Source organism: Arachis hypogaea, chromosome 2 (genome assembly GCF_003086295.3).
Source record: "Arachis hypogaea cultivar Tifrunner chromosome 2, arahy.Tifrunner.gnm2.J5K5, whole genome shotgun sequence".
Lineage (NCBI taxonomy): Eukaryota > Viridiplantae > Streptophyta > Magnoliopsida > Fabales > Fabaceae > Arachis > Arachis hypogaea.
Genome location: NC_092037.1, coordinates 46,126,064 through 46,132,165, shown reverse-complemented (window position 1 = coordinate 46,132,165; position 6,102 = coordinate 46,126,064). Strand labels below are relative to the sequence as shown.

At 33.9% G+C, this 6,102-nt stretch overlaps 1 long non-coding RNA gene across 1 annotated transcript; it reads left to right on the top strand.

Annotated features, from left to right (window-relative positions):
* Positions 1-4,163: 4,163 nt before the first annotated feature.
* LOC112743756 (uncharacterized) lies at positions 4,164-5,801 on the top strand. Its single transcript, XR_003172314.2, has 2 exons — positions 4,164-4,441; positions 5,228-5,801. It is a non-coding gene; the product is annotated as an uncharacterized lncRNA (long non-coding RNA).
* The last annotated feature ends 301 nt before the right edge of the window (positions 5,802-6,102 follow it).

Here is a 6,102-nt window from a genome sequence, read left to right as displayed (position 1 = left end):
CACAAATCAATTGCATCTCCTCAAGTATCAGTACTAACATATTTCTCTCAATCAAATCCATCAAGAACAATCTATTTCTTTTTCTTTTGAAGAACAAGAAGAAACAATGGCATTCCGCATTCTAGGTATTGGAAAGGCATCACTTTCTGCATCAAAAGGGACTAATATTCCAAAAGGCTATCTTGCAGTCTATGTAGGAGATAAGATGAGGCGGTTTGTGATTCCTGTATGTTACTTGAACCAGCCTTCATTTCAAGGATTACTAAACCAAGCAGAAGAAGAATTCGGATATGATCATCCAACTTGTGGTCTGACAATTCCATGCGGTGAGGATGAGTTCTTAAATCTCACTTCTCAATTGGGTGGCCAATAAACAACTAACAGAGATTGACATAGATTAGTTGAGACAATTGTACAGAAGGCTCCTAATTTTTTACTTTGAAAGATTTTCCATTTTGGCTTTTGTTATATGAATGAGAAAGTTATTGCATCTCATTGTTAAAACTACCTTTTGGCTTTTGTTTTATTCTGTATTATCTGTTATTTATGCAAAAATATCAGATCTAAGTTCCTGGTAAAAACTTAAACTATGTTTGCAGAAGTTGATGATTCATTTCATTCAAACATTTAAGTTACAGTTTCTTAACAGTGGTTTGAAATCACTATTGTAAATCTGTTTAGGGCAGGACTAAGTTTTCTTATATTAAAAGTAAAGGAAGAAGAAGCACTTCCATGCTGTTGTTTTAAAAATTAAAAGAAGAAGAAGAAGAGAGTCAGAGAGTAGCTCTGAGGGTTGTCTGATAAAATCTATCCCTTATGTTGATAGAATTTCAAGAACTCCAATGATTTGCTTATTTGCTCTGCATCAATGTGTATTCAATCAAAGGCTTAACCAATCAAGAGTTACTTTTCAACAATTTTAGTTAGATGGCTGGAAGAAGTTGCAGCAGAGAATGATAGAATTTGGATTTCATCAATGACACTACTTTCATAGTATTCTAGAGAAATAACTTAGTGTATCTAAAACAAATGACGATAACTCAAAATGCAGGTAACATTGAATATCCGAAATCCACACTTGAATCCAATTTATGAAATTTAACCATATGCTTCTCTCATGGTGGAGTGCTTATGTGCTTTAGAAAGTAAAATTCTGCAGCATTCCATTATAAGTTAATAAGACATTTTTTTAATACCACAGTAGTAGGAACACAACAAAGGAATAAACATAATTGAAGAGAATATACCAAGTAAATTGAATCTATAAGTAATTAGTGACGAAGTTTATAAATTCATTGAAATTGCAAAAAAAAATCTGATATATATTTACATCCTTGACATCTCACTAAGATGATAGCTACTAGTTTCCACTACAAAATTGTGTCTCAACTAATCTATCTCAGTCTCCTTTGGAATTACATATAGTCAGTTGAAGCAAGAAGTGAGGTCCAAGAAGGTTTCCTCACTGCATGGAATAGTGAGACCACCCATTGGATGATCATATCCGAATTCTTCTTCTGCTTGGCTTAGTAATTCTTGAAATGATGTCTGGTTCAAATACGAAATGGGAATCAGGAACGCTTCATATTCTCTCCAACATAGACAGCAAGATAGCCTTTTGGGACCTCCAAAGCCTTTGAAGATGCTTGGTTTGAATTAAATGATATCTTTCTTCTGCTACCAGCTAAACGAAAACCCATTTTTGTATGTGTTGATGAATGACAAGTCTTAGAAATGACTTGTAAATAAGATACAAGCTTTTTAGTTTCTTATTGCTTGAGGATGTGAATGAATTGTGTTGGTCCTAAATGCTTGCAACCATGAATATTAATATAGATGGAAGGATATGTTATAAACATGTAGCTACTTGAATGATTGGTGGAGGAAAGCAATCAGATGGGACATATTAGGAGACAAAGGCATGTAAGAGATCACATGCTATTGTCCTCATTATAGAGGGTAGGCCAAAAAATTGTAACTCATGTATGCAAGAGAAAATCTAATTGCCCATGGTTTGCAAATACCACGGAGTTTTGTTTATAATCTGGTGTACCTCAAAAGTTGAGGTCCATATTGGCTTGTGAGACCAACTTTTGGTTCTCTTCTGGCCTCATAACAGTGTTTCAGAGCTATAAATGTCTATCTGAAGAAACATGTTTGATGGAGTAGCTTTAGCACAAGTACAAGTGGATAGATAGAGACCTAACGTTTGATAGAGATATCCAAGACAGTACATGTGATCTTGTGATCATTTCTAACTTTGTAGACCCCAATTTACAGCTTCATTAAAATTATGTCTTCAGGATAGCAGCTATATATACATTACTTCTTGTGTTCTCAACCAACACAAATCAGTTGCATCTCCTCAAGTATTAGAACTCACATACTTCTCTCAAACAAAATCTTCAATAACAATGGCTTTTCGCATTCCAAGTATTAGAAAGGCTTCACTTTCTGCATCAAAAGGGACTAATGTTCCAAAAGGCTATCTTGCAGTCTATATGGGAGATAAGATGGGCGGTTTGTGATTCCTGTATGTTACTTGAACCAACCTTCATTTCAGGAGTTACTAAGCCAATCAGAAGAAGAATTCGGTTATGATCACCCAACTGGCGGTCTCACTATTCCTTGCAGCGAGGATACATTCCTGAACCTCACTTGTCAAATAAGTGGGCAGTAAATTGGGTCCTAGAGACTGAGATAGATTAGCTGAGACAAATTTGTACAGAAGGCTCTTTCTTTTTGTTTTGAAGATTGTCCATTTTGGTCTCTTCATTGTATCATTCCTTTGAAAGTGTAAAAATGAATGAATGAGAGAAAGTTATTGCATCTCATTTGTTAACTTCTTTCTATACTTTTTATTTTTGGCTTTTGTTGAAGCTGAATGATCTCTTATATATTTATGCAGCAAGTCAAAATTAAATTCAACGTTGATTTGAAGACATTGACTGAAGTTGATGATTCATTTCATTTAAATTAGAATTTCGAATAGCTGTTTGAAAGTACAATTGAAAATCTGTTAAGAACTCACAGTTTTCTTATATTAAAAGCAAAGGAAAAGGCATTCCAAGCTTGAGACATTCCATGATTGAATGTCACAAACTTGAGCAATTTTCTTGTGGTTATAAAACCATAAAAAAAGCAATATTGAATTCAGAATTCAGAATTCAAAAAAGAAAAATAAAGTGAAAAGGGAGCATTTAATTATCCAAATTTGAATCCAATTTATTTTATTTAACCATATAACTGGAAATCAATTTCAACATTTCAAAAGCAGTTAATAAATCCAAGACCACCAAAAGTCTAATGAGAGGCCACACGGTATTGTCTTCCTTGTGTTTATGAAAGGTTACTTGAAATTTGAGACTTCTTGCCAAACACTGATGCCACCTTTAGGAAGAGACAGCTGAGAAGCTAATAAATGGTTAAATACAAAGCTGAATTAATGGATTACTTCTTATGTTGCAGATATTACATAATCTCTTAAATAAAGGGATAGGATGCCAAGAGAGGACCACATTTTGTGACTATATCCCAACTTCTTCTGCACTTGGAGGGCATGAAATATGGTTTCATTAGTATATTCTCTACAGAAAGCAGGAACCATGTGAATAGTTTTTTTTGGTTGAACCTCACTAAAATCACAAAGTCTAAATCCCCTGTTAGCCTAATAAATATAAAATTTATCAAGTAAAACTTCTGTTAGCCGACGAAAATAGCACATAAATCAGTAAAGTGCAACACATAACATGCTTTTTGAAAATATTAAGGCATGGATAAAACTTCAATGAAGAAATAAGAGAACAGACATATATAAATAAATGAGCTATACATCCCGTGTAAGAAATTTCTTTAGCAATTGTTTTCCATGCATATTCTTTTATTTAAAATATTATAATTTCATATACTTTGAATTAGTGCAATCTATGAGAACAAATGAATAATGAAGTATGGTTTTTCTTACACCAGGCAGCTTAATACTAGATACTGCATGTTGTTCTGTTTGTAGAGAGAAGATAAAACCAAAAAAAAAAAAAAAAAACAGAGGAAACACTTTGAACTTGTCATAGTAATGGTCATTCTTCTTTCATTTACTTAAAAAAATGTGTAATTACAAGTTGCCTATTCTTCAAAATGTGTATACTAATCTATGTCAGTCTCCTGCAGTGTGAGATTCATCGTCAATCCAAGCGAGAAGTGATTTGTTGGAAGACATCTTCAGTGCAAGGAATTGTTAGACCTCCCATAGGATGATCATATCCGAACTCTTCCTCTGCTTGGCTCAACAAGACTTGGATTGAAGGTTGGTTCAGGTGTGAAATGGGGATCACAAACCGCTTCTGTTTCTCTCCGACATACACTGCTAAATGCCCCTTTGGGACTTCCACAGATTTAGAAGTTGCTTGGCTAGCTGAGAATGATGATGTCCTTCGAATAACAGGTAAACGGAAACCCATTTTTTTTAAAGATGTATGTAAGAATAACAGCAAGGAGAAGTTCCCAAGTTTAAGAAGAATGTGTTTTTAAGTGTTTGACACTTAAGATTGCCAATGAGTTGTGTTGTTTTTGAAGGCAAGAGCAAGTGTATTTATAGATTTTAAGATTCTTTGGAAAACTATTTCTAAGATAAAAGATTTTTGAAAATGATAGGAATGCATACACATCACTACATGAGAGATCACATGGTACTGTCTTAGAGGCCTCTATCAAGGATTAAGCAGTTTTTGAGAAAGTATACCCCACCTTGTAAAGGAATGGCTAATAAAGCAGCCACTTGCAATCAAATGCTAGGTACACCATATATATGCAAGAGGAAGTGTAATTGGAACATGTTTCCCCATGGTTTCAAATTCCAGTTGGCACTGCTTATAATCTGGTGTACTAGAAAAAGCTGAGGTTCATACTGGCTCACTACCAATAGTTTCAAAGCTAATGGATAAGGTCATAGTCAAGGCTTACAATTTCATTCTTAGAAGCAATCTCAATTTGAATAAACAAGAGAGATGTCTAAAGCATGTCTACTAACTAATGGAGTAGCTGTAATATAATGCATGAAAGAAGCATTATGTAAGGTAAGAGGCTAATCTGTTGGCAATTATATGAAGAAGTGGGGTATGCACTCTCAATGAACTTCCTAACACATTCAAGACAGTATCATGTGATTTCTTGTGATGCATAATACATTGTCAATTGGTAGACCCTATCTTATTCATGATTCTCTCTTCAGGAAATTGGTTTGAAGATCCTAGCAACTATATATACACCACTTCTTGTGTTCTGAAGCAACACCAATCATTCACATATCCTCAAGTATTACAAGTTTTAGAAAAACTCAAATATTTCTTACTCCTAAAAAGACAATGGCTTTCCGCATACCAGGTATTAGAAAAGCAACAAAGAGCAATGATGTCCCAAAAGGCTATCTTGCAGTTTATGTTGGAGATAAAATGAAGAGGTTTTTAATTCCTATATCATACTTGAACCAACCTTTGTTTCAAGACTTGCTAAACCAAGCAGAAGAAGAATTCGGCTATGATCATCCGAATGGCGGTCTCACAATTCCATGCGAGGAGGATGAGTTCTTAAACCTCACTTCTCACTTGACTAGGCTATAAATCATGCTAATGGAGAATAGATTAGTTGAGAGTAACTTGTACAGAAGCACTTTCTTTTTGAGATTTTATATTTTGATTTCTTCCTTATATCAATCATTTGATAAATGAGAAATTCATGACAAGATATTATTTAAACAAATTTAGCTTGTGCTCAAATATGAATGAAATCAAGTTTATTCATCAGTAGCATTTTCAAGCTTCAGTTCATATATATCATCAGACTATCTGCTTTCGATAGAGACTATAGTTCCTTATTTGTCCTTGAGTCATTTCTATTGAAACAGTTTTAGCCAATTTGTTACTAGATCCTTCTACAACAAATGAGGTTCATGGTCTCTGCAAGACAGAATAAAATTGTTTGTTAATCTGTTGTTCCCATATTCTTCCAATTCAATGATCATTGCAAAATAATATTTCCTGAATTTGTTAAATGCTTGACACATAATACTTAAGAAATAGAAATTAACACCACATAAATCTATTTAAA